The sequence below is a fragment of the Corvus hawaiiensis genome, chromosome 5 (genome assembly GCF_020740725.1).
Source record: "Corvus hawaiiensis isolate bCorHaw1 chromosome 5, bCorHaw1.pri.cur, whole genome shotgun sequence".
Taxonomy (NCBI): Eukaryota; Metazoa; Chordata; class Aves; order Passeriformes; family Corvidae; genus Corvus; species Corvus hawaiiensis.
In genome coordinates this window covers 71,515,504-71,541,883 of record NC_063217.1, presented here as the reverse complement: position 1 = coordinate 71,541,883, position 26,380 = coordinate 71,515,504, and the positions used below count along the sequence as shown (strand labels likewise).

Sequence of the window (26,380 nt, the reverse complement as noted above, 5' to 3'; positions counted from 1 at the left end):
TTTCCTGGAATTTACTCCAGGCAAGAGAACTGGGAGATGTGCTTTCATGGAGGCTCATGACATTAAAAAAGGAGAGAAAAACAGCAATTCTATCAATAAAATGTTTTTTCTTCACCATCCCACTTTGGCAAAGCATTTTAAGAGATTCTAAGCCATTGCAAACACCAATCACAGGAAGGAAATGAAGCTCTGTTCAGCTTTGCACATCTATATTCCAGTGCATACAAAAATCATACAGCACTCCTCAATGTATTTTCAGGATACTTGGCAACAATGCGTTAAATATAATCATGGCTGGCTCTTTGTTCCTATACTCAGAGGTGGAAGACTTATGAAGTGGTGTCTTTCATCTTCTGAAGTTTGCAGACTTTTTTTCCTTTAAGTATACACATTACAAGGTTTGCAGAGGGTAAAGTAAACAAACTATGCCCAGCAGCTGGAACCCAGAGCAGAGAAACCAGTTGCTGTTGGGGCTGAGTCTCCAGCTCCAGATTAGTCACGAAGAACGCTGAGCCCTCAGACAGAGGCGCTTTGTTCTCATCCCAGAAAATCCCAGCGCACCCTGGGAAGCTCATGCTCACAGAGGCCTCATCACAGCGCTTTTACAGTCGTGTTTAGGGCTCGGTTTAAAGCTGGGAAATTCACAATGACCTGAAGTGCTACGTGTCAGCATTCTGTTCTCCGTGCTGAGCTGGGTTCTCTCAATGCTCAGAGCAGTCCAGGCTGCTGAGATTTACAGAGGCCTGGGACACAACTTTATTTACAGTGCACATCAGACAAGAGCTTGTGTTGATGATCATCCCTATAAAAGATTTCTATATGCATATAAAGTAGATTAACTCCCCATACCATGCGTTGCCTTGAACATTTCCTGATCTGTATTTACATTTCTTTGGCCTAGTGAAGAGCAAGTCAGCACAACGTAGAAGGGTTCTTATTTGTACCCCACAAAACCTGTACCTTAGGTAGAAGGGATACTAAAGTTCACACACCTACTTCAAGGAGATCAGTGTTGGGTGACAAGCTGGTATTGCTGCTCCCAGGTCTGCTTTTTAACGGGTTTTCCATCAGAGCAAGAGTTTATCACGTCAGCTTAAAACATTACAGTGGGTGAAAATCATCCCCTTCACTAGAAGAAAAGAAGACATCCAATTTAATTAAGGAGACAGAAGAAAAATTTTGTACCAGACGATTTAGAAATTCACGCCATGAGAAGGAGTTTAATTTACTGCTCTCAAATGTGAGTAAAATTGAAGGATCTGGAAAAATCCTTTTTGGAAAAAAAAAAAAAAAGTTTATGTGTTCTTCATGCTGCACAAGCAAGGCTGAATATGCTTTATTTGACACTCAGAGAAAGGATGACAACATTCTCTTCTCCACACAGAAAGATGTCATCTTGATACCAGAGTAAAACTCTGTGTCCTCGCACCTGAAGAGCTCTAGTCCGTGACTGGGACTCAGTCCTGACCAAGCAGTTAACTTAAGCAAACTTGTCACCTTGGAAGGAAGTGCCACAGGACAGTCCAGTCCCTTACGCACAAAACGTCTCTTCTCCAGCTCCTCACCTCATTTGAAGTCCAGCCTGAACACCAGATGAAGGCTGAGCTTTCAGAGCCAGGAGGAAGCAATTCAAAGACGTATCCAGCACATGAATACTTCCAGGGAAAAAATGAAGGCTCTGTAGCAATCCCTCACCTCTTTAGGAAAGAGAATGTAGGGTTTGCCCATCAGTAAAAGTTTAACGGCAGTTATTTTACATGGTGTCAGAGTGAGCCCCACACTGATCATCTGCTGGACTGAAACTCAAGACATTTTGATACCTAGCACTGACCTGCACAGGCCAAAGCCACACCAGAACAACATCTTGCTGTTAGTTTTTTGTAAGGCTTATGCAGCAGAGCAACATACAGCATGCACGCTTTTCAGGGAGGCAAGGAAGTTTTGGAACCCAAAAGCTCCTTATGACACCAAATGGGATCAGTGTACAACACTACAGACCTCACAGTCAGCAGGAGCCGTGTGTGCCCTACAAGAGACCTCAAGGTAGATTTCAGTGCTTGCTACAGACCATCCTCTCTGTACCAGCACAACACAAACACACCAAAGCAGAGTTGGGTGTCCCCAGAACAGCACTTTGGTGAGATCAGAGGATGCCAGCGGACGTGCTGCTCCTGCAGTCCCAGCAGAAGGGTGTGCCAGGGACAGACAGCGTGTGGGAAGCAATGCCTGCAGCAAAGGGGCTTCCAACCAGAGCACCTTGGCTGTGTCGCAACAGAGTAATCTGGTACTTTCCCACATGGTCAGCCAGCTCTCCTGGCCAGCAGGACAGAGATGCAGCAGAATCATCTTTCTTTCAGAGGATTACTCCTGGCTCTGGAGAGGTTTGTGATTTTTGGCAGTCTCTGGATGGGCTGCGCAAAGGGAAAAAGAACCTCTCTGCTTCTCTCCCACACTGCAGCCACGCAAGGCCCAGCCATAACGTAGCTCTTAATAAAAAAGCACAGATGTGCCCTGTAGGCACTTAAAAGACTAAAAGAAAAAAAAAAAAAGAAACAAAATGTTCCTGTGTGTTTCATAAATCGGTATATAAGCATAATGCAACTTACTATCCTAGACAGAGAATGAAATATCTTAAAAAGTATTGAATCCTTGGTGAATTTTCTCAGTGGATCGGCATGAAGCTATTTAGCCCAGATGTTTCCATAATTCTGATACATTAGGAGCTGCACAGCACTGTGGCCAAGTGTTAACACAGTGAACTGTAATGTAAAACATGTTAAGATACTGGCTTCCAGAGTTATTGGAAGTTTTCACTCTAACCACTCTGCTTCCTTAAGCAACTATATTTTCTTTACAATATGCACTTATATTTTAACGCACATGGAAGAAGAACTAAAGCATTCCCCTCTCCCCCATCAAAACTTAATTGTGTATGTTCTCTTGAAGAACATACGGGGGCCAGCTAGAGATTGACACGGAGTCTTTCAGAAATGGGAATCTCTCCTCTGAACAGCAAATCTCACACTCCAGGCAAAGGCAGGGCCACAGCAAGGCACAGCTGGGTACCACATGAGCAGGTGAAGAAGTGATGGTGAGATTTTTGATGACAACTTGGTGTCCAAAAGACAGACTGTCTCACTGCGAGGCTCTTGTTTGCATCTGTAATGGATTTAGGGATTTGTAGAGGTAGTTTTAAAGATATCCAAGCAGGTGCAATGTGTATGTTGGAATGGCCTGACTGAGTGAAGCAGCAATAATGGGAATATGAAGCAGCACAAAGAAAGGTAACAGCATGTACTTAAAAGAATGTGAGATAAAGAATGCAAAGAAAGAAATTGGCAGTCTCTATAGAAGAACAATGCAGTAGAATATCCTGCATTAAGAATTCATTTGGAAAAATCTTCGTCACTATACTTGATTATTTGGAAGACTTTAAAGTATTTCAGAGATCATTTCTTCATGATCCACCTGCCAGCATGGGAGCTGAGAGTTTTGCAATTCTTTGAGACCTTGTTTTCTTAAAAGCACAAAATACAATCCTAAATTAATGAAAATTAACTCCTGCTAAAGCCCTGAACCTGCAGTCAGACCTGAGCTCTGTTTTCATGTAAGTACTTGCTGAAGCAGACCTCACACTTAAGACACAAAACCAGGTGTGAGAGGTGGAGTAACTTCCATTTCTTGGAACAAAAAATGCTGAAACTTCAATTAGACCTGGAGTTTCTCATGCCTTTTTAAGGTAAACAAATGTTACTTGGCTTTAGGCTCTATAGAGTACACTGGTGCAATCCACCATGGAGTATCACCCTGACCACTAACACACTGATTATCCTCCAGAGCAAGGCAGGCCATGAAGGCCTTGTTTCACTTCTACACGATAAATAATAACCAAATCTCCTGTATGCCACTTGCCAACTGTTTTGCCTTTTCTCCCCCACTCCATGGGTACACAGCAACTTGTCCTTCAACTGTATTTCCCATCATAACCACTTCAATTCCCATTACTGGCTGCTACTTTTATTTAAAAATATTACAGGACTTCCAATTAGTGAGAAACCTGTATTTTAAAAACTGAGTTTTTAAAGCCATAGCAGGTGGCAGAATTTGTCCTCCTATGTAACAGAGCTTAATCCCAAACCTTATATTACTCCTGGCTGACTTAAACCATTCTGTTCCTTTTCAGTTGGATGCAGTCCTTGATAGCTGTTAGACAAGAGCTGATGACATCTATAACCGCTAGATAGCTCTCTTCTCTTTAACAGCCACAGAATTATCATCTAGGCATGGAAAAAGTCAAATATCAGCTTGTATGAGATTGTTCTACGTTGTTTCTAAATTAGTGCTCTACAATTTAAAAGCTAATATTCCTATCATCCATTTCATCCTTAGCTGTTTGCCAGCTCAGAGGTTCAATGAAGCAAATATCATGTTACATTCCTTTAAATCGTAATAATTTGGGAAAGAAAAACATACAAGGTAGTGAAAAAAAGAGGTGTAGTCTTGAGATATCTTAAACTATGAAAACATTGTCAAATAACCATTATTGTCATGTTAAAATAAACATTTGAACACAAAACTCCCAGATAACTAATGACCAGAATATTGTAACAATTAATTCTCTTCTAAAACGTTTTTTGAAAGCTGTGACAAAAGTTCAGAATAAAGTACTAATAATCAAGATGCACATTTGCCTTGGGTTTAACTCACTTCCTTCTCTATCACTCTTCCTGTATGAGCTTTAGGAAATAAAAGCATTTTTTCTCCATTTCAAGTACAATCCTGAATAGCGAAGTAACAGCATAAAATATGCAATTATTATTCACTGAGATTCTGCAGATGCTGGTGTCTCAATTATTTTTTTCCATGGAATTACAAGACCATTGTTTGTCTCTCTCCAAATAATAAACAGTAAGTACCCCATCAGAAATGATCACTTGGATCATCCAGCTTTTATACTTTACTTTGTAGAATTACGCCCTTCCTGTATAATTTACAGTGATGTTTAACTTGCTCCCAAATGGCTCACAGTGTCCACTTTGCTTAACTAGCTTCATTTTTTTCCCCAAAATCTAATTGTTCCAGCATTTTTTTTTCCTGACACCCAAACTTCTTTTTTTCTGGGTGTTTCTAGGTGACCTAGGAGTTGAGCAGAACTACTGCATTTCTAAGTAAATATAGTGAGAAAACACAGCAAAATGCCTGCAGAGGAGCAACAACAGCTCTGACAGCTGAGCTGAGGGAAGCTACTTCGCTAATAGTTAACAGAATGTGTCACCCAAAAGCATTGGGAAAGAAAGAATTCATCACAACTCACATACTCTGCTATTTCATATACTCTGCTATTGCTCTGTCCATAATCAGAGCCAAAACCTTCAATATTCTCTCATAAGAAATGAACAAAACTTAGTGTGCCTCAAACATATTTACATTATCTGTAGGCTTTAAAGCTCCTGTTTTGTTGATCAGCAAGCCTGTAGACTGGCTTGTCCATAAATTCTTATATTTCTTTTCACTCTTTAAAACACAGCATATCCCTGGGTTTGGTGCTTTCTGAAAGAAATTTTATCTTTACTTGGTTGTAAGAGCAGAAATGTTCTGCTGAGTTGTTGTAATTTTTTTCTATTGTATTTCTTGCTTTGCTCACGAAAAACAAAGAAAGAAAAGATAGGAGTAATTTTGATATGAAGAAAAGACTCCCCAGAGCACAGGCCTGGGAATGCCATTTATTACTGTAAAGACACAGGGAACAAGAACAAATGCAGGTCCCGTGGGCACAGTGCCTGGGCAGAGGTTTAGGTACAGCTGGTCCTGTTTCAAGTGGGGGCAGCTCTGGTCCTATTTTAACGATTCCATGGTACTTCTTTAACAGTATCTTCCTTTTTTTGACATGGTTAAGTGCAGCACTGATATCCAGAGATGAAGATCACTGCCCATCAGCTGTTGCTGGGGATATCTTTCTACGAGCTATCGATCTGTTTTTGCCACTATGAGGACTTACAGTGTCACTTCCTATTTGGCAAGGCAACACTAGCATTCATTATATCCATTTACACCAGCAGCAGCCAATTCTGAGAGACTTCAGGATCAATTTTTGATGGATTAGCTGCAATATTAGATCAGATGCAGAATGTTTAAAGTTTAAAAGCATAATTCCAATGTGGTCTTGCAATACATTGTTAAGAATACATTGTCGTAATAATTCCTCCCAAGTTTCATTAGGGCTGTGGGTTATAAAATATTTGTAATTAGAAGTGGTGCTATGTGTCAGAGGCCCTCTCTTTCTCTCAGACAGACCAGCAGAGAAGGTTGATTTCATACACCAGGCTCTACTCATGACAAATCCGTGCCTGTCACAAAGGTTTCCTACAGTGATGGACAGACTCACACAACAATGCAGCCAAACACTAAGCTATGATTCTTCATATTTGACATGTCTTCATTTCCTCCTCCTTAGCCCTGCAGCCTCAGGGATTCTGCAGATCCACTAGGAGATTGCTCACCTGGAATACAAAACCCAGGGCTTCCCACGTACGAACTCTGTTGATTGCAATTCTGTAGAAGTTCTGGGGGTGGTTGCTTACATTCCACCCCCACCCCTAATCTCTTCTTCATACCCTTACTCTGTCCTAGCTACCGTGTCACTCCTTTTCCTGGCTTTCCAAGCTGCCTTTCTTGCAGTCCCACAAAAACACGTGAGACGTAACAAGCTGCTCTCCTTGCTCAGCATGTGATGGTGTCCCTTCCCCATTCAAACCCACCTACCAGACGCTCATCATCACCACATAAAATTTGTCCCATGTCAGAACTTCTTTCCCCTACATTTATCCCAACTGTCAAGCTTTGCACTGGCCTACCCCTCCCAATCCATCACCCTGTCCATCTGTTTGTCACACTGCTCTACAACCGCTCCATGTGTCTTTCCCCCCACGGAGCTCATGCCAGACATGCACGTCTTTTAAAGACACTTTCAAAGCCCTATGACAAGCAGTGACTACAACAGGCTTGTACCCATCCTATAAGGCTCTTCTTACAAATTAAGGAATAAAATACGCTTCGAGATGTGCAACTGCTCTCCATGTGGAAGCCACTCCTTTAGATACCACCCTCCTGGCAGGAAAGCACTGAAGCCCCATACCCTTTGCAGCTTTTCCAGGCAGCAAATAGGCACTGAAGTCACCAAAACGATGCACAAGGCAGAGAGAAAGCTCCAAAACAAACACAAACCAGCTTATTTCCTATTCAATAAATGTTAATACTGTACTTTTGAGATAGGAGCAGCCTCTCATACCTTCTGAAGAAAAAAACTAAACCAAACAAAACCCAAACACGGCATTTAACGATATGAAAATATCGGCTATAATGCACTCCTTTGCTCTTGAATAGGGTTTCCTCAGCTACAAACTCTGCTGTCCCTCCAAAGTCCATCCTCATGTTGTTCATGCAGCAGGCTGTCATTCTAGCAGAAGGAAATTCGTCCATACTGGTCCATGCACACCATCACCATTCTAAAAGGTGACCACAGTTACTTACTCATGCAAAACAAAACAACAAGATAATTACGATCTTATAAAATGATCATGTAAGGACTGGAGAATGAGCTTTCTAGCTCTCTGGCTTCCAAAACTGGAAAAGTTTTGCTCTGGGATCTCCAGGTTTTCACCCTTTCAAAGCACATGCTTGAATTTCCTAGAACACAGCAGATCTGAAACAACAAGAAATCCTTTTTTCTCCTTGTTGCAAACATGCCTGAAATAATAACCAGTGGAAGTAAACTATCCCTACTGGACCATTTTTGAATGCTCATACCTCAAGTGTAGCCTTTAGCACACTGAGAATTACACAACTGAAAACTCTAAGTCAGCTTTTAAAGGAATAAATTATCTGGAGTTAGTAATAGTGAGCAAACAAAACAGAAAATGCAGAACAAGCTACTGTACTGAATCTGCTGCTTTCATAGTACATAAAGGAACTCTTTTTTTCTACTGTAAACACCACTGGCACAAAACTTCTATATTGTAGCGCCAGAGGAATACAAAATTCAGTGGCCTGTCTACGAAACCAACCTTGTCATTAAAGTTGTCCTTAACTGCGGGGTCAAACAAAAAAGTGGTTCTTCAGTTCACTGTGAGGACTGAGGCAGCAAAGGTGGAAAAAAGAGATCAAGTTCCTATCTATTAGGCAACAAGTGCTGCCTGTGGTTGAGGAGGTGACACCAAGCCAGATGAACAACTGGTACAGGCTGAGACCGAGACTGTAAATCCCCAAAATAAGTGGAGGTTACAGGTGTGCAGCATCCTGACAAAAACAGTGTTTTTCAAGCCATCAAGCACGAGAAGTTTCAAAAGCATCCCAGCAGTTCCAAGCACAGGGAAGCAAACGGTGTCATGCGTATTTCACTCTTCAGGAAAACCTGTGTTTGAAACAATGGACTCTTGGGGATCCCTTATAAGATCCAAAGTCTGCTTCACAACTAAAACTAATACAATCAGCTATTCCTAAGGCTGATATAACACTGGTCATCTCTTTTGACTCAAGTGCTCATACCTTTCAAATATATGCAGATTATACTCTTATGCAACTGTTTGGGAAATAGTTGCTAGAAACAAACCGTTTTCATAAATCAGTTCACTCAGTCTCTACATAAGTTTTGGTTTTGTCCCCAAAATTGCAGGACTGCAGAGAATTTCAAAGCAATTCTGAAAACTATAAAATGTTTAAAAAACAGACATTACCTTTTATCTAGAGGAAGCCCAAATACACAGAACAGCTATCCTTTTGTGGCATAAAACGTCACTCGCAGTGCTCTAGAGCAATTACACCTGAAAAGCACAACACAGGATGTGGCACAGCTATAATCAAAAGAGTTAATTCCATCTGCAAGTCATTAAGTACTCTGGTTTTCAAACAAAATGAACTTTTTTAAGAAACCAGCCATTCCACTGCAAGAGCCATCAAACACCCATTATTAATTGCATAGAATTGTATCACCAAGGTCTTGTTTAAAGCTGACCCCAGTCCAGCCAGTGCAATGTTCTGCTTTGTTTGCCCACACCATGTCTGTAAGTCTGCTCTAAGCCTCGTCTCACGAGCTTCGCGAGCCTGTGCCCAAAGCAAACAATAAATTTCCTATCTGTTTATGAAGCATAAAAAGAACCCAGAGAACAAATTGCTTCTCAGTCGTTAACAAACAATAACCCTTTCTGTCCTTAGTATGCTGACACAACTTTATAAACACCCCTTTCTTTTTGAGGGAGACCAAAACCAATGCCCTGAGGGCCCAGAGATAATGCCAGAGAAAAGAGGTGGAAGAAAACAATGTAAGACTTTCTTCTGTACCATTTCTACCACATCGTTTATGAGGCTTTTATTAATTAATCGTCTGTGTTTGATTAGAGTAACAAGATATTAACTAAACTAATGGTAAGTCCCTGTTTCAGCTCGATGTATTTCCTTTTGCCCATAAGAAGATTTTAATATAACACCATGCAGGTTAATTTCCAAGATGTCTTTCTTCTTTCTTCATTCAGTATCTTCTGGCAATCAAACTCTAGTGCCTCACACCACTGAAAGTTTTACAACATTTCAGAACAGCTGTGGTTACAAAAATACAAATATTTCATCATATCATAGTAGGTATTAGAAAACTCATTTGGCTAATTTCTCACCTGAAAACGTGAAAATAGGTCACATCAGTAAGAAAGTGAGATCCTTACCACGTGCTCTGTAAAGCCCTATAATCACAACATTAGTACATCCAGCCAGAGAACCATGGGAAGTGTGAGTGCAGCTATGAATTATTCAAGGAAAAATCTGCGTGGAGACAGCCATGCCAAGCACCTGAATCCACTTTAATGGTGGAAGTGGACACATGCTTGTGGACTTCAAGTCCTTTCTGAGCAACACTCACTCAGGATATAGGAACAGAGAGCAAACTCTGAGGCTGCATTAAGTGCTGGGATTTGGGGGAGCTCAGCCTGTTGTGGGTTAGCAATGCATGAGATCTATATTCATTCATATTCTATATTTGTTGATGCACAGACGAAAAGTCAGGACTTTCAAGTGATCTGGTGTAAATGAAGGTTTCCGCATCACAGCTGCTTGCTTTGGTAGTACTTACATTAAAAGGCCTAATGAAAAGTTAAGTGAATAATGTTGCATACTGGAAAAAGTCCTCCTTCTGACAAAGTGATTAACTAGAGAGCCTCCACCAGCACTTCTTGGATGCATTCCCAGGAAAACCTCTCGTGTTCCTACTATTCCTCATCCTAGATAAATAAATGAATACAAAACATTACTCAAACATGGAGAAAGTTGTTTTCAGCAATCGATAGGAAGTGTTTTGATAATAGTGTACTTGGTATTAAAAATACACATATCTCAGCATTTACAGAGAGAGCACTATTTCTCATGCTGTATTTGCTCTCAGCTTAACAGAGCGTTTCAAAGTCATTCAGTTGTGAAAAGCAGATGAATATATGATACTGCAGAAAACCTTACTTTTAAAACACGTGTTTTCCTCCATCTATATTCCTTCATAATAACTTGTGAAGTTTATGAAAAATAATTTAATTTTAAGCAACCAAAGTTTGAAAATATTCAAATCAATTCAGACTTCAGTGCTTTTATAGGATATAAACCCTTCTTTTCCATGAGGTATTATACGTGTTACCTGGAAGCACAAGCTGTGTCAACATTCAATCCAAAAGGCACCCGACATCAGTCAGAAGAAAACCACACAGACCCCAAGAAATTGGAATTACAGAAACTTGTAGGCTTGTGGGCTGTAAAAGCTGCACAAGATGAAAATGGGGGAGGGAGTGAGACACAGAAAAATGGATTTAATGGGAAACGAAAGAGGAAAAACTACAGAAAAGAAGAGGAAAGAAGCGAACACTTAGAAGAAAGGAGAGCTCTGGCAATTTACAAGCAGAATGCCTTCCAGGAGAGATGTAGAAAATTTGGCATCAGAACTTGAAAGAAAAGCCCCAGTGGGACTGAGACTGGGAGGAAAGGCAAAGAGAGAAGGAGAGATGAGCTGTAGTGTTGGCTGGCCACAACACACAGACCTTCCCAGCCATGTGTTGTCACGACTAACAAGCAATGCACATAAATACAGCTCCCAGTTTGTGGGGTGAAAGCATTGGCAGTTCTTATAGAAGAATCTAAATTAAGTTAGGAGGTTTTAATTCTGATTATATCTCTAATTTTAGAGCTGTAACAATGCTCTCGGGTCTATCTGATGGTCCTGCTCTTATTCTGGTGCAATTGTTATTGTGCTCTCTCCCCGTTCTTGCTCTGTTGAGCATCGCTGGCACAGCCAGAGTAGGCAGATGCAGAGTCTCCAAGGTGCCATTAACCCATTTGACAAACTGGAATTGAAGATTCCTGCCTACACTGAGTGAACTAGTGCGTACTCTGGCCTGCCAAAATGCTCAGCAAATTAGTACGCAATGGGTTCTCAGAAGTGGCAACTAAAAAGGCAGACAGAGCTGGGATCTGGGTTCCTTTACCAGAAAAATTAAACATTCAAACCCCAAGAGTCCATAATGTACCTAAGAGTGATGAAGCTGAATGGCCAAGGATAAATCTAGCTAGCTTCATATGGTTCTGCACAGGTATGCTGAGCTATCTAATGTGTGCAGAGCTGCAGGCAGTCTTCCCCTAAACACGTCCGGTTTGTTTCTACTGGTAGCCCTCCTCCTCTCACTGTTTTTTCTGTTCTGTTGCTGGCAGTGTGCTCAAAGCAACCTCACTTTAGAATGTGCTGTTCCTGCACAGCTTTATGGGCTGTCCTGAGAGTGTTTCTGCTGAGCATTTTGCTCTGTGGATCGGACAGTGATGCCATGTGTTGCATGGATGCCTTGGAAGATTTTATTCCTCCATAGTATAGTTCAGGAGCCCTTCATTCCATGCTCTCAGGACATGCTGCTTCTCTCTGCCACAGCAAAATGGTGGGAATTATATCTCCCTCCGTGTTTAGGTTGCTGAAGCTCATAAAAACATGGCTGCATTATGAACAGAACATTCCTGTAACTTCACGAGAAAGAATTGTTTTCTTCCTGGCTCCTCTTCAGAGCTCAGTGGTTAACAGGGCCAGGCTGCCTCTTCAGAACACAGGAGATATTAACAGAGCTCTTGGCCATGGAGCACAAGAACTTCTGCCCAATCTGAATCAAGAAACATACTGTCTTTTGCAAGGGAGAGGGAAAGAAACATGATGGTAAAGTCTTACTTGGCTCTTTTCAGTCGAGCTGACAAGCTGTTGTAGGTTGAGTGACTGTAGGCTTAACAAGTTGGCAGGAAAAGAACAGTGTTTTCCAAGCTGGTCTCTGTAGCCAAGTCTGATGGGTAGCATAACAGACTGTATAGCCTCCAGTCAGAATAAAATCCATAAAATGAAAAAAACCACAACAAACCACAGCATGCAGTCATCAAATCTATTCATATGTTCAGGACTGGCTGCATAATCAAAGGAAGATTACTTCATTGGGCTCACAGCCCAATAACAAGCTGGAAAGGGTGAGACTTTATTTCTTAGATTTTAATTGAAGGCAATTGGGATGACATCTCATAACCCCATGAAGCTGATATTCCTTGAACAGTTCATGATGACTTTTTTGTTTACTGTAATCCTGAAAATGTCACATCACAAAGGAAATCCAGAAAACAAATGATGCTGCCTTCATATAGAACCTACACATTTAAAAAAGAATTTCCCTAACCTTAAACATAGCCAACACTTTTCATTGGCAAAATTATTTTCCAGTCCACAGTGTTTGTCCTGGTTCAAGAGGCATCTGTGCTTTAAGCTACATATCCTTTCATCTCATGACTGTTATTTAAGTTTTAATGAATTAGGGTGTTCAGACCACACTTTGACTCCTTGGCTGAGGCAGTATCATTAAGCAAGTGCATTCCTTATGGAAGCCTACTGCCTTTCTCCAAGGCTCACTCTTGGAAGAACACATGCACAAAGACAGAGAGAAGGTGCCAAGTAGTTTCTCCAGTCAGGAGAAGTATAGCCCATCACTCCTGGGAGATATCTGTCTGCCTTGTTCTTGAGCATCTCCGAAGGAAGACACACCACCACTTTGAACAGCTGTCTGTTTTGGGAGATCAGCTCTTTCTGACATCAAAAGGTCTTTTTTCTGCAAACTAGTTCTTGTCCTATCCCTAGGGGACATGGAGAATCAATCTGCACCATCGTTCTTAAAGCCAGCTCTATCAAAAGAGAAATCTCGGACTACCTCTTATAAAACAAATCTAAATCCTTCAGTTTTTCTAAATCCCTTAGTGCCCTGACACACTTCTCTGAATTTTAACTTCTCTTTATTTGTTTGCCTCAAATCTTCCAGAATTGTATCAGGCCTGACTCAGTTGTTGGATACAATCATTAGGTTCCATCAGAGACTGCTTCAGCTCCTCTTTCAAGTGTTACACATTTCATCAAACTCTGATGTATGCCTAAATTAGCTACCTATTCTTAAAGCTCTTTTTCAGTATTTAGCTACAAGACTAAATTATTGGTTGTCAAATGAAGCTTAAGGATTTAATTATTTGCATGGTGCCAGATAAAATATATTAAAATTAATGTTCACAACATGTAACAGTTCTTAAAATATGATGCTGGGACCAAAACCAAACTGCTAAACAACAGAAAAAAATCTTGTTATTATCTCTTAATGAGAACCACTGATTATTTTTTACATTTCATTTGACACTCTTCATTTTAATTAATTCTGTGTGGCAAAGTGAAATTACTCTGGTTGATGAGGATCATTCTGACTCCGAAATACACTTATTAAATGAAATTAAAGCATGGTGCTAATCAGGCGAATGAGCATGTGTTGCCAACCAAACATACAAACCCCAACAATGAGATAATCACAGGTACGGTGACAGACATAAAGCAGTGCTGTTTAAAGAGAGCAAAAGGCTTTGAGCTTCCCTAAGAGAAGGAGCAATGTAGATGTAAAGCTCTACAGTCTTCAGGAAGAACATCTTTTGCTTTTTAAATTGTGTTTGGTTTCTATCTCAAAAATAAAGCAACATCTGTATTGCAAAGGGACTAAAGATTGATAAAGTAGGGGACTGCCAAGCTGTACCAGAGCACAGGCCTCTGTTAAGACACAGTGAGAGCAGTTTTCCAGTAATGTCCACTAATGTTTCCCAAGTTTTGGCACATTCATCCATCAAGTTATTTCACAACAAATAAAAGAAGTCCGGATTCAATACCATCTTCCAAGTGACTTTCACTAAATCAGGATATATTTGTTAGATCTTGAGTCAAGGCAGTGCTGTGGATGTGTGTTATAGGAATAACCTGGCACAGGTAAGCAGAGCCAGCAAAGCTTGCATGTTGATGTGATGATAATTTATGAATTAGCTTCAAAAGCTTTGTTTTGCTCAATGACAAGTGAGATGATTAACACCAGAACTATTTGCTTTCATTTGCATAGAACACATGGTTCCCTGGCTGAAATTATAATTATTCCTGGCAAGCCTCTGACACAAGAAAGGGCTGCAGACAAGACCTGGCAGTCCAAATGTGTATCAGGATGCAGGCTGACAGAGGAACTTTGCTCTTTCCGAGAAAAAAAGATTTCTGGCCATGGCAGAGATCTCTTTTGTGGGTCTGAGGAGAGGGGAAGATTTCTGTGCATGCATCTCCTGGGTGCCCTGGAGCTGAGCCACTGGCTGGGGTGACAGTCTGCAGCCACTGTCCTCCTGTCATTTTGGAATAACACATTTTTAGAGGGACATAGGTATGTTTAAGAACACTAATAGCTTCAATTAATTTCTCACATACTTTTCAAAGATGAGACATGAGCACAAGTAAAGGTGCCATGAAATACTGTGGATTAAACTCACGAATACATTATTTACTACTTCTGCACAGCAATTACTCACGGGTTTTCCAGGAAGAGGAAGAAAAGTCTGCTTGTGTTTGAGAGAAATTAAGTCTTATGCTTCTCCAAAGAGGAAGTTCACCCAAATGTTTTGCTCCCTGAAGTATCCCCCTTCCTGACATTTCTTCTTTTGCTGGGTTGTCCAAGGGCATAATTAAACCCAGTTATCTTCCAAGGACAGACACAAGCTGTATGTTAGAAAACAAAGTAGTTGGGGAACTAGAACAGTTGTTTGCATCATATTATTGTCTGGATCCTTGAAGCTTTATTACTTGTCTTTTGAGGAATGCACTGAAGTACAGAATAATAAAGTGTATTATTGGTATTAATCCTCCTACTCTGAAGAGATGGGAGTCTAAAAGAAGCCACATACAAGAAGAGAGAAGATGGAGGCAGACTTGTCTATTACTTAAATTTTCATTCAGCTCAGCAGTCTCTTTTGCAGAGTAATTTACACCTGTACTTTGCACCAGAGTGAGCCAGCACTCTTGGGTCTGCAGCTGAAATTCAGAGAGGAAGTGTCAATAGAGACACATTAACTACTTGTTTAGGTAGTTCAGATGCTTGGCTAATTGTGCTGATATCTACACTAGCAATTCTGCACAGGAATAAATCATGTCTTGTCATTCCATGAGTGCATTTTTATTTGTAGGAACCACTTGGCTGTAAAAAGTATAAATTTAATTACCTTCTTTTCTTTTTGTAATGTGGCACATAACATAAAAAGGATATATTCCAATACAGGTATAACTTTCAATTAGCTGTTCCAGCTTACCCTGTCTCTTAACAATTAACACTGAATTGCATTTGCCATTTTTCAGAATGGAATCATTTATACAGATAAGGACTGAAAACCTTGGTATTTTTAATAGATCACTTTTACTGTAGGACTGACTTGACTCAAATTATAATGGTATTTTTATTACTATTGCCTCATTTATTTTCAAAACTGAAATTTTAGCATCCAGTGTTTAGAAAGCTTATCTGTTTTCATCTAACAGTGATGCAGGGGCATTTTGCCACACTGTGGTGCACATTTCAGGAGCTCACACTCATCCCATTGTCATTCAATGATGAGCATGGCTCACTCTGCCATTTTTAAATACAATTAAGTGCATTTTGAATCTGGGGAGTGGAATTTATTTTTGCCAACATATCTCAGTTTTCTCTGACTTTTAATCTGGACGTAGATTGATTTTTGTGGCTGTCTTAACTCTCCCCTCCCCCTCAGTTTCTAAATGCAACTACTAAGAGATAGGACTGTAACATTCAAAATAAAAAGAGGGTGTAGAGATGCAACATATCATCTTGGTATTTAGTGTAACATGTACTTTACAAGAGCTGCATTTATACCCAGCACTGATTTACTCTGCCACTCTGCTAAGCCGTTCAATAAATACAGTGTTCCACACAACCAGCACTCCTTGGAGATGTCTCATTGGAGCAGATTCTTTCCCCACAGCAGTGCCTTAAAAAACTAAATATAGATGCCTAAAATGAAACCTAGTCATGAACTGCAAGTGTAACACAAACCAGCATTAAAGCCAGCGAGAGTTCTGGGCACTCAAGAATTCGGGATACTTTATATAAACCATCACAGACAAGAATCATATTACTAATTAGCAACTGGCCAAAATAAACAGGGATCAAGGATATTGTCAAGCTAAAATAAGAATCCTTACTCAAAATGCATGCCAAACTTTTTCTTGAGCTTTTGAAGTCCAATTGACCAATAATTTCTATGCTCATTCTGATTCCTTCTTTCTTGCAGGACTAGTAAATGTGAGGTATTTTCCAAGCTTCTAGGTAAATGAGTCTACTTTTCCTTTTCTTTTCAGAGAGAGACAACAGCTGTAAATCAGCTGGACTGCATGAAGCTCTGTGGTGTCTTTGCATGGTGGCCTATCCTAAAACTCCCCGAAGTTCTCCTCCTCTGCCAGTTCTACCGGCAGATAAAAGAGGCAGTTACACAACCTGCCAGAAGGACTTCTGTTCAACAGGAGAATTAACTTTCATTTTTCACAAGGCCCCAACAGTAATTTTTTTTATAGCTTTTTTTTTTTTTTAATGCCACCTCTTCTATATTCACCTCTGCTTTGTATTCTTAAGAGCAGACAACCCTTGTTTATCAATAAAGGGATTTAGTCCTGCATCCTCCTGAGGGCACAGCAGGCTCTTCCTGGCCTGAGAGGCTGAGAACCCTGTTCTCCAACCAATGCCTGCTCTCAGATGTAGAACACTTTGCTTAAAGCTTTTGCTTTAATGCAAAGTTAAATCTCTCCTTTCCAATCTTTCACTCTGGGGAATAAACGGAGGTTGGAATTGAAAATTCTTAACTCACTGCCATGTTAAACCTAAGCCCTCTCCAACAGCTCACTTCCATCTTTTCACACTTCTCATACCATTCCTCTCCACACAAGCCCACGCTTCTCTTGACTTCCATTTACCGCTGGGAATCTTTCAGGAGATGCAATGAGTGCCAAAACATCATAACCCACATCCCTTTCTCTTAGGAGCAGAGAAACAATGATGCTCTGGAGTTAGGGCTAAAGATGCAAAGACACAAAGACCTCCTGCGCTGCTGTCACTGGTGGGGCAGCTCTGGCAGCACACTCTGGATGAGCTGCTATGCCAAGAAGCCTCTTTTATACCTTTTAAAGGCCATTATGAAACTGCCTAAGGTGCAGGATACCAGCAAAAGACCCAGAGTACCTTTCACATGCAAATGTAAGAATAGGAAAAGCTACAACTGGAGGCAAAGAGTCAGACAGAAATGTAAATGCCAAACCTTGGCAAATATAGCCAAAAGCAGTGTGTGCCTGGCTCCAAGCACCCAAACTGAAGCTTTCTTGGCCCAAGAGATAACCAGTCCTGGGGAGACAACATGGAACTGTTTTAATGCCAGAAAAAAAATCCTTTTTGCAACACTGCTATCTTGTCAAGAAAATTGCTGTGGTATCGAAGATGGATCATATGAAGGATGGGCAACAGCCCACAGACACTCTATGGTCTTCAAGGTTTTACTAAAACACACTAGTCTTTGACAAGCGGAGGAGGAAAAATGCCAGCAAAAATATTTCTTCCTCCCAAGATGAGACCAATTACATTCACTTTGTTCCAGGCCAACAGCTTCTGGTTTCCCCCAAGTTCTGACTCAGGGTTGGGGGGGGCACTGCCTCTTAGAGATGCTTTTCTCACAGTCTGCTCCTCTAAGTTTCTGGCCAGAAGAGCACTGTGGCAGGTAATTCCCCGTGTGACCCCGAGTGGGTTTTGGCATTCAATCAATCAGTCCATCCATCCATCCATCCAGCCATCCATCCAGTATGATGCTTTTGTTCTGGTGAGCAAACCCTATGAAGCTGTGAGCCTCGTTCCTGGCAGTTTGCATCTTCTTTTGCACCAGTACCACGGTCAGATTCAGTGTCACAGCCTCAGTTTAAACAGCACTTGTTTATACACATCCTGAGGTTTCTCCAGGCAGGATTAGGCACATATAATCCTTCCTCAAAACAGGGGCCGCACTAAATATTATAGTATTTAGAACTTAAATAGGAAGGAAGCATGCCTTAGGATTACTGTGGTACAGCATATAGCCCAATTAGAGACACATGGAGTACTACATTCTTTTAAATTCAGATGATTTTTTTTTTAATGTACTTTTCAGGATATTTCAGTCACCTAAACAAGCTAGTTAAAGAACTGACTTGAAAACATTTGGATCTGGACATCTACAACACACATTACATTACACTCTTTTCTAGTCAAGAATATGCAACAGCTGATATAAATCAACAAAGCTTCCTTGATTTCAGTGCAGTGGTGCCAATTCATAATGCAAAAGGATTTAGGTGTACTGTTCCAGCTAAAATCCAGAATTTTATTCAAGCTGTCCAAATATACTTTTGACTCACATTTAAGAAAAAAGAAAAGAGACAGACTTGTTTTGATCAGACTAATCAACAAGAGGTGCCTCTTCCTTTCCTAGAAATGCACATTTATACAGTACTGACAACCCTCCAAGTCCCACCTTTCTCTCAAAGGAGTAACTGGAATAACCTCATCCTACTTGCACAGCATTCCTTTCTCTCTTCAGTTCACTCCCTCACCTCAGATATTTCCTTTTGATGTCTCAGGACACGCAAGAACACCAGCTTAGGAAAGAGGTCTGTCACCTGTGACCTTTAGAAGGAACTTACTGAGAAAGACAGAAAAAAATACCAGCTGGCAGCAAAAACTTTGTAGGTAATTTGGTGTAAGAAGCAAAACAGGTACTTACCAGTGCTCAGTGTCCTTGTTTCACATGCAAAGCTGGGTGCAGGTGTGTATAAATCCTGCCTCCAAGTTGTTCGGGAGGTCTCATTCTTCCCTGCCTGCTGGGATCCTGTAACAAAAACTTCTTACTGTTACCCTGCAGAACATTTCTGACTGCTGACTTTTCTTACTCACAAGACTGTGAGAAGTGCTGGACTGCTGAGGATGGTGAAGACAAGCTCCTTCTCTGCCATGACCGAAACATATTCACGCATTTGACATGGTTATACACAAACTTCACTTCAGAATAAGGTGCTACTTCTGTCATTTTGTAAACACAGGTATTATTCCAGAAAACAAAAGGTGATTAAGTCTGTCTTCAGCTATAATCTCAACACAAGAGTCCTAGTTCTGGGTTGAGCACCTAGTAATGTTGCCTCTGTGCTACCAGGCAGACAGATCACATACCCAAGAGAAGAGATATTTACCAATTTCTTTCTTTAAAGAAAGAAGCATGTAAGAAAATGAACTTGCAAACAACACTTATTTTCTCTTGCTTCACTTTAATTAGATTACCCTACTTGGGTTTAAAAAACTTAGCTAAACTATAATAATCTGTCTCCACCAGCTACAGGTTTTTGCTATAGAATATAAATGCCACATTTAAATGCTATTAGCATACGAGCTAAATTACTTTTAGAAAGAACTGACTCTAAAGATGCTATGTTTTCGTTTTTATAGATAGATACCCTTACACACAGTTTTAATTTCTCTGCTCTCTTGTAGCTAGTAAACAAACAAAAACTTTCTGATGTTTCTTTTCCTTCATCTTGTTGGGGGAAAACCAAAAAAACACAACAACAAAAAACATCCAACATTCCAGATTGTTACATTACTCCTGCACTTCAAGCCCAGGCTATTAAATTAACAATAATTACTATCTGATTACCACTGCAATTAATGGGAAGGAATCCCACCACTGATATCAATGAATTATGAATCAGGCAACGAAGCCGGTTTACCCATTTGTTACAAAGTCTGAATTAATAAAGAGCTGATTAATGCTGCAGAGAAAGATGCCCAAACCAAACCCTGATATTTACACTGGACACAAACAACAGGAAATATGAGAGACACAGCATTTCCACTTTTAATTTTCCAACTGAATCCTGTATTAAGACAAAATATTATTATTCAACATCTAAAACAACTGGAAGTGAGATCAGTCAAATCAAGAATTTGCTGGAGAAAATGGAGAAGACTTGACGGAAAAACCCAGAGTCTTTAGACTGGTTTTTCCCTTGAAAGCATTGCCAGATGAGACAGTCTCATCAATCCTGCAACACAGCCTGACATGTTAATTAACAGTTATGAGGACACAAAGTATTCATTTACTGTCCTTGCACTTTCAGTGGAAAGCAGACAAATTTTATCTGTAATTTCCCCTAGAAACTGAGAGCTTCCTTTCCCGATGTGCTTTTGGAACAAGTGCAAAGCAAATTATCAAAAAAAGCAACTCACCAAACATAAAAAATATACTCCATTCAAGTGACTTGAACAATTTCACTGTCTACAATCATTTGAAGACAGAATCCTAAGCTGCAATTGAAGGGAGGGAAAAAAAAAGATCTTGAAAAATAACTTGGCCTTACCAAACTCTACCTCAAGATCTGCAAACACACAACTGTCCCTGACCTCAAGTCAACACTACATAAACCTGCTACTGTTCTCTGCACCTGAGTCATCAAAATAGGAATTCCTCCAAAGACAAAGACGACTTATTTCTCAAAAAAGCTCTTTCAATAGCAAGCATACACTTAACTTACCTGCTGAATCATGCCAATCCTTAATCTGAAGTAAAGAAACATGACCTGATTTCTGTTCTCATTCAGAGGGCAAGATTTATGAAACATCATATTGATGGGTTATCAGGGTGATTTTCACTGAATACACTTCTTTTTAGCTGACTTCAAACCACTGTGAGCAGAAGAGAAAACAATGGCTGACAACCAAAGCATAGAAAGACATTTTTCAATTTTAAGAATAAACTTATCTCCTGACAAGTGTGTAAGATTTGGAGTTTTGGGCAGATCATTTTTACACAGACATTGTGTTTTTCATGATATTTTCAGTCAATTTCTCCAGCTTCTCACCACATACATATAAATCAGACACACACTTTCTTAATTATTGCAGGGAGTGGCATTATAAATCTCTGCTTTTCCCAAGATCTACAACCTCATAAAATTAGAATAATGTGCATCATCTCTCTTGCATAGCTTCTGGCATATCATTTTCGCCCTCCTTCCAGCATAATTGAATACTCCATGGGATATTTGTAGTAATAGTCATCAGTCTCTCTAATGAAAGAAGTCTGGAAAAAATATGGCAGTTTAACTATCAGATGCTATTTCATAAAAATAAATGTTAATGTTTTCCAAGTACATATGACGTTCTTAATATTATTAAACTTGGAATATGTTGGTGAAAGCATTTGTATATTGGGCCATCAGAACTGGAGCTAAAACTATTTGGAGAAAATAGGAATAATGTACAGTGAAGTTTGTGACACTTCCCTATCACCAACTGACCCAAATAAGGGACAGCATGGACAAGGGCTGCCCTCGGGTGAGTTTCCCGTGCCACTTTTTATTGCCTAATAAACCCACACTGTAACTCTATAGGCACATAACCTCTGAATACCAGGTAGGATTTAATTACACAAGCAGCCCCACTGATTTAAGTCATCTTTAACAGGGGTAAGAGTCTACTCCTCATTGACAAAATTTAGAAACCTGGAAGTTAACTTCCTTTCCTATTTTAGTTCTTGGTTAGCATTTTATTGATTTGCTTATTGCTCTCCCATAACAAATGCAGATGCATTCTGTTTAACTTTCTATCTCAGAGCTGCTATCAGCTCAGTTTAAGCTTCTATTTGAGTACAAGCTACTATTTTTATAGAGTTGCTCCTATTACAGAAACCATAGTAAAAATGCTACTTACCAAATGTGGTAATAAGCACTAAAGATAAATCTTGGGTGTTAAGATAAACACAGTGCAATATAAGTGTGATTGCAATTGACTTGAGATGCTACCACTCTGAATTATTCTAAATTCTGCAGAGTAATTCGATCTTGAACAAAAGAACAAAGAAACAAAAGAAACTCTTTGCATAGTTACTGACTTCTGAGAGGCCAGTTCAAATGAACATGCTCCCTGGGAGAGCAAAGCACCACAACATACACAGCTCTGAAATTTCCAAAACCCAGATCCAAGCCATGCTTTAGAAATACAGTGCCAGTAAAACTGTTCCTTTGAAGAACTCAGCTTTGATTTTCACCAAAATTCTTATTACTCCAGAAGCCTCTCTTCTTACCTCCTACTTTTACTGTAGCTACCCATCATGTTCATTACTCTGTGTATTTGATCAGCAAATCACCATGCTCAGTAGAGATGCAGTAGAAATTAAGGTAACAGGACACTCATTTTTCCAAGAGCTTCTCCATGACAAATATGGTATTTAATAAAATGATTCCACTGCCCGACCTAGAATTTTATGCTCCCTCTGAGCCTGACATATCTTGCACCTATGAAGTCAATCAAATGCCAATGTTATTTTTGCTTTTATTACCCAGGGCCAGTAGAGCAGTTTCAGTAAAAATAATTTATACCAACTGTTTCCAGTTAATGGAAATTCAGAGTCTTCAGACAGTGTTTTTTATTTCTGGTGCTTGAATTCTCAAAGAAATAGTGAAGTATAATTGATACCATATGCTTTTTATTGTTTTCCACATGAAAGAATCACGATTTCCAGTGGATCATCGAATTCTGCTGTGGCACTGTGCCAAATCATCAAACACCAAGGTCACATGTGATGAAGGTACAGTGTTCAAAGCAGGAATAGCATGTATCCTATCTTGGAATTGAAGGTTTATTTCAGTTTGTCTGAGTATACGCAGACAAGAAATTTTCTGGGGTTTTCCACAGTCTACAAAGCATCTCCTTGTAAATCATGGGCACAAGCCCAAGAAAATGTGCAAATATTCATCACCAAACAACAGGATTACAAAACACTATCAGTTCCAAAAGTACACTATAATAGAGCCGAGGCAGTGTTTCAGACACTTCAGAAGTGTTAATAACCATCAAATATGAAATTAACTGCACCTACCATAGTTCAGGAGTATCACTGACACAGAAAAATAGCCTTTGTCCCACAGTTGTGCCTGCAGAAGCATCATGTTTGCTGATTGTTTCGAGTATTAATATAATCTGCTTTATTTGTCTGCTTCAAAAAATCTCAGCTAAAGGGATATTTTTAGAAAATCCTGCAAATCTTTCTGCTTTGGGAAAAAGAACACTTCTCACTTTGTGTGCAAGTCTACAGCAGGCTGAGTAAGTAAATCTTTCTATCATTTTCAACTGATTTTGTGACACTACTTCCCACCTTTACTTCTGCTGTATCATGTCAAGCTGAGGACTTCTGGAAAGAGAGTATCACCTTCATGACACGTGTCTTACACAATGGAGCAATCAGACACACATCCAAGAACTACAATTCCAGCAGCAAGGGACAATCAAAAACCAGGGTTTGAGACTACTTACAAAGTCACAGCAGTGCTTTTAGCTTGGTCAAGTCTTAAGAAAACAGGAGACACCTTCCTTTCTCTCAAAGTTTGTTCTTCACTTCCTAAAAGGAACAACATAACACAGGGAATGACCAAGCATCAGGAATAAATGTGGAGTTATAAAATCTGAACTGCTTACAGGGGTACTGCACATGCATTTGTCATCAGCACAGCAACTTCTCTTTTTCATCTCATATACAAAACCTTTTCTAAAATAATGTACATATCACCGAAACAGCTCACCAGAGGCTGATGAATTAAAACTTCCATGTGAAAATTCATGATGCCAGTATTACCAAAAGAAGTTCAACTGGCATATTTTACCCAATGGTAGGACTTTTGCAGAGAAGCAGGAACCCAGGCAGACTTTATCTCTCTACTTCTCAGGCAGGAAATTTAATTTTTCGCCTTCTGGAAGGGTTTCAGTTGCAAAGACTTTTGAAGGAACATAATGACAGTACAACCCAAATTGATGGCTTTAAAGAGAGGAAATACTAAATTTATGGCAGGGACTATGCTACAATCCAGTATCTTGGTCTTTGTTAGAGACAGAACAGACATCACCCCAGGGCTTGAACGACTCCAGGGACGATCTAAAAATCTGTCACCATGGCTCCTCCAGGTCACAGATGAATTGATGGAAATAGCAACCCTTCCTAAAAACATGAGCAGGCAAAGAACTCTGAGGAAGAGTCTCTTTAGTTCTTTCTGCACAAAATATACAAAATGGCAATCTTGCTGTTCTAAAGTACTCCCTACTTTTGGCCTCTCGGGATACTCTCTTGTTCATAAATAAATTAGCCATGAAGTTCATTTCTGAAAACATCTCAGGGAGTTTCTGGAATCTGCTGGCAGAATAGAGGCAGCTACACAACAGAACAAGGCTCAGAGCATTTCCCACAATAAAATGAAAACTTACACACCTTAGAAACATTACTTTTTCCTTTCACACAATGGTCAAGGCAGGAATGAGAATGCTTCATTTTTTCTTGGGGGAGCGTAAAATTTGTCCAAAATTCTTTTTCTGATGGAAGAATCAGAGATTTATCCACTCGTCATCTCTACAGAACAGAACCTTTTGTAAGATGAGATGCAAAAATAATAGTAGTATGCATATGAGATGCAAACCAAATGTCTGCCTATCAAATATGTACAAATATAAATCGAGTGCTAATACCTACCTACTAAGATATTACGCTCAAGAGGAACTTTTGTATTTGTCTCTGGTTTTTTTGCAATTGGGTATGAATGCATTATTACCCTTGCAGCTATCATATTTTTCTTCTCATCTATTTACTCTTCTAAATTTTGTTTTTAAATTACACATTCCTGGGTGTCTGCCTAAGGGAATTCGGCATTCTCAAAGAAAGGGGATGCTTAGGTCTGTCTCAGCAAGGGGAAATAAGATGTGGTTTTGCTGGAAATTGCTTTAGAGAAAATAAAAGGATTGGGGAGGAATCTGAGGTATTAAAACCCATGTAAGTCCAGCTCCCTGTTGTGAATTCAGCAGCCGTCTACAGCCAGTTTTGATCTGTGTCTTGCCCTCATTTTCTAAAGTAATTTGTATTTATGTTAAACACATACCAACTTCACTCTGTAAAAATGCTTAAACCTCTCACAAATGAGCTTCTATGTAAATACTGTTGGATAAACAATACTCAAAGACGACACTATAACAAATAACTGGAGCTGATGACTACAGCCATGAAATGCTTTTGCCAGGGGCAAATAAATTAATAACCTTGCTGTTGTATTGTAGCATCTCTTATGCAAAATGCTTGTCTTTGCTATTTATTTAGACGTGCACAATGAGACATGAAGCCATGGTTTCTGTAAAATCCCCTGGAGGAAGCTTATAGAGCCAACATATCGGGGGCTGGGGGTTGGTTTTGATGCTGTATTCGGTAATAATACCCTTCGTATGCATTTTCCAGCTCTACATATATAAGATTAGAAGCAAAACAGCTCAATTCTCCAGCAGAAATTTTACTACTTGGCTTGGGAGATGGCAAGGCATTCATTAGTTTACTGTCACTACTACATCCCGCCCCCTTGAAAATTTTATTTGAGGGAGACACTAGCAGCAGTATGTGCTGATGATGAGTGCATTCCACTCCTTGAGGTGTACTCTGAGGATTTACTACGCTAAATGTACTTTCAAGTCACAGGTGTATACCCTTTGTTTCTATGCATTGTTATATATGTCCCACAGATTGTATTCCCTCCTGTCACACAGAGCCCATCTGGAAATGCTTCCAGTTGCACACAGTTCCCATTTCTTTGTTGAATATATTCAATAGAATGGCCAAGACAAATGGGAGGAAGCACAGACTTTTAAAAATAAACAAATGAAGCGCAAGACAGTTCTCAGCTTTGCGCCGCTTGTTCAACCGCAGCTACACAACTGAATTAACAACATTTCTGCCAGACATCTGAGAAATCTCTGCCTGTTCATTTACTCCTGTTTACAGAGGAATATTTAACAGGCTATCGGTTCTGTGGAAAGGGCAATGCAATTTCACCTCGTTACTGCTGCACATCCATCGTGGTCAACTCCTTTCCTTGCGTTGCTTCGCAGCCTTTAACAGCTCT

The 26,380-nt window shown here is 39.9% G+C and overlaps 1 long non-coding RNA gene across 1 annotated transcript; it reads right to left on the bottom strand.

The window, feature by feature from the left end:
• Window positions 1-32: 32 nt before the first annotated feature.
• Window positions 33-24,845, bottom strand: LOC125326518. Its single transcript, XR_007203872.1, has 4 exons — window positions 24,712-24,845; window positions 20,987-21,137; window positions 19,186-19,290; window positions 33-1,129 (listed from the first exon to the last, which is right to left on the bottom strand). It is a non-coding gene; the product is annotated as an uncharacterized LOC125326518 (long non-coding RNA).
• Window positions 24,846-26,380: the final 1,535 nt, after the last annotated feature.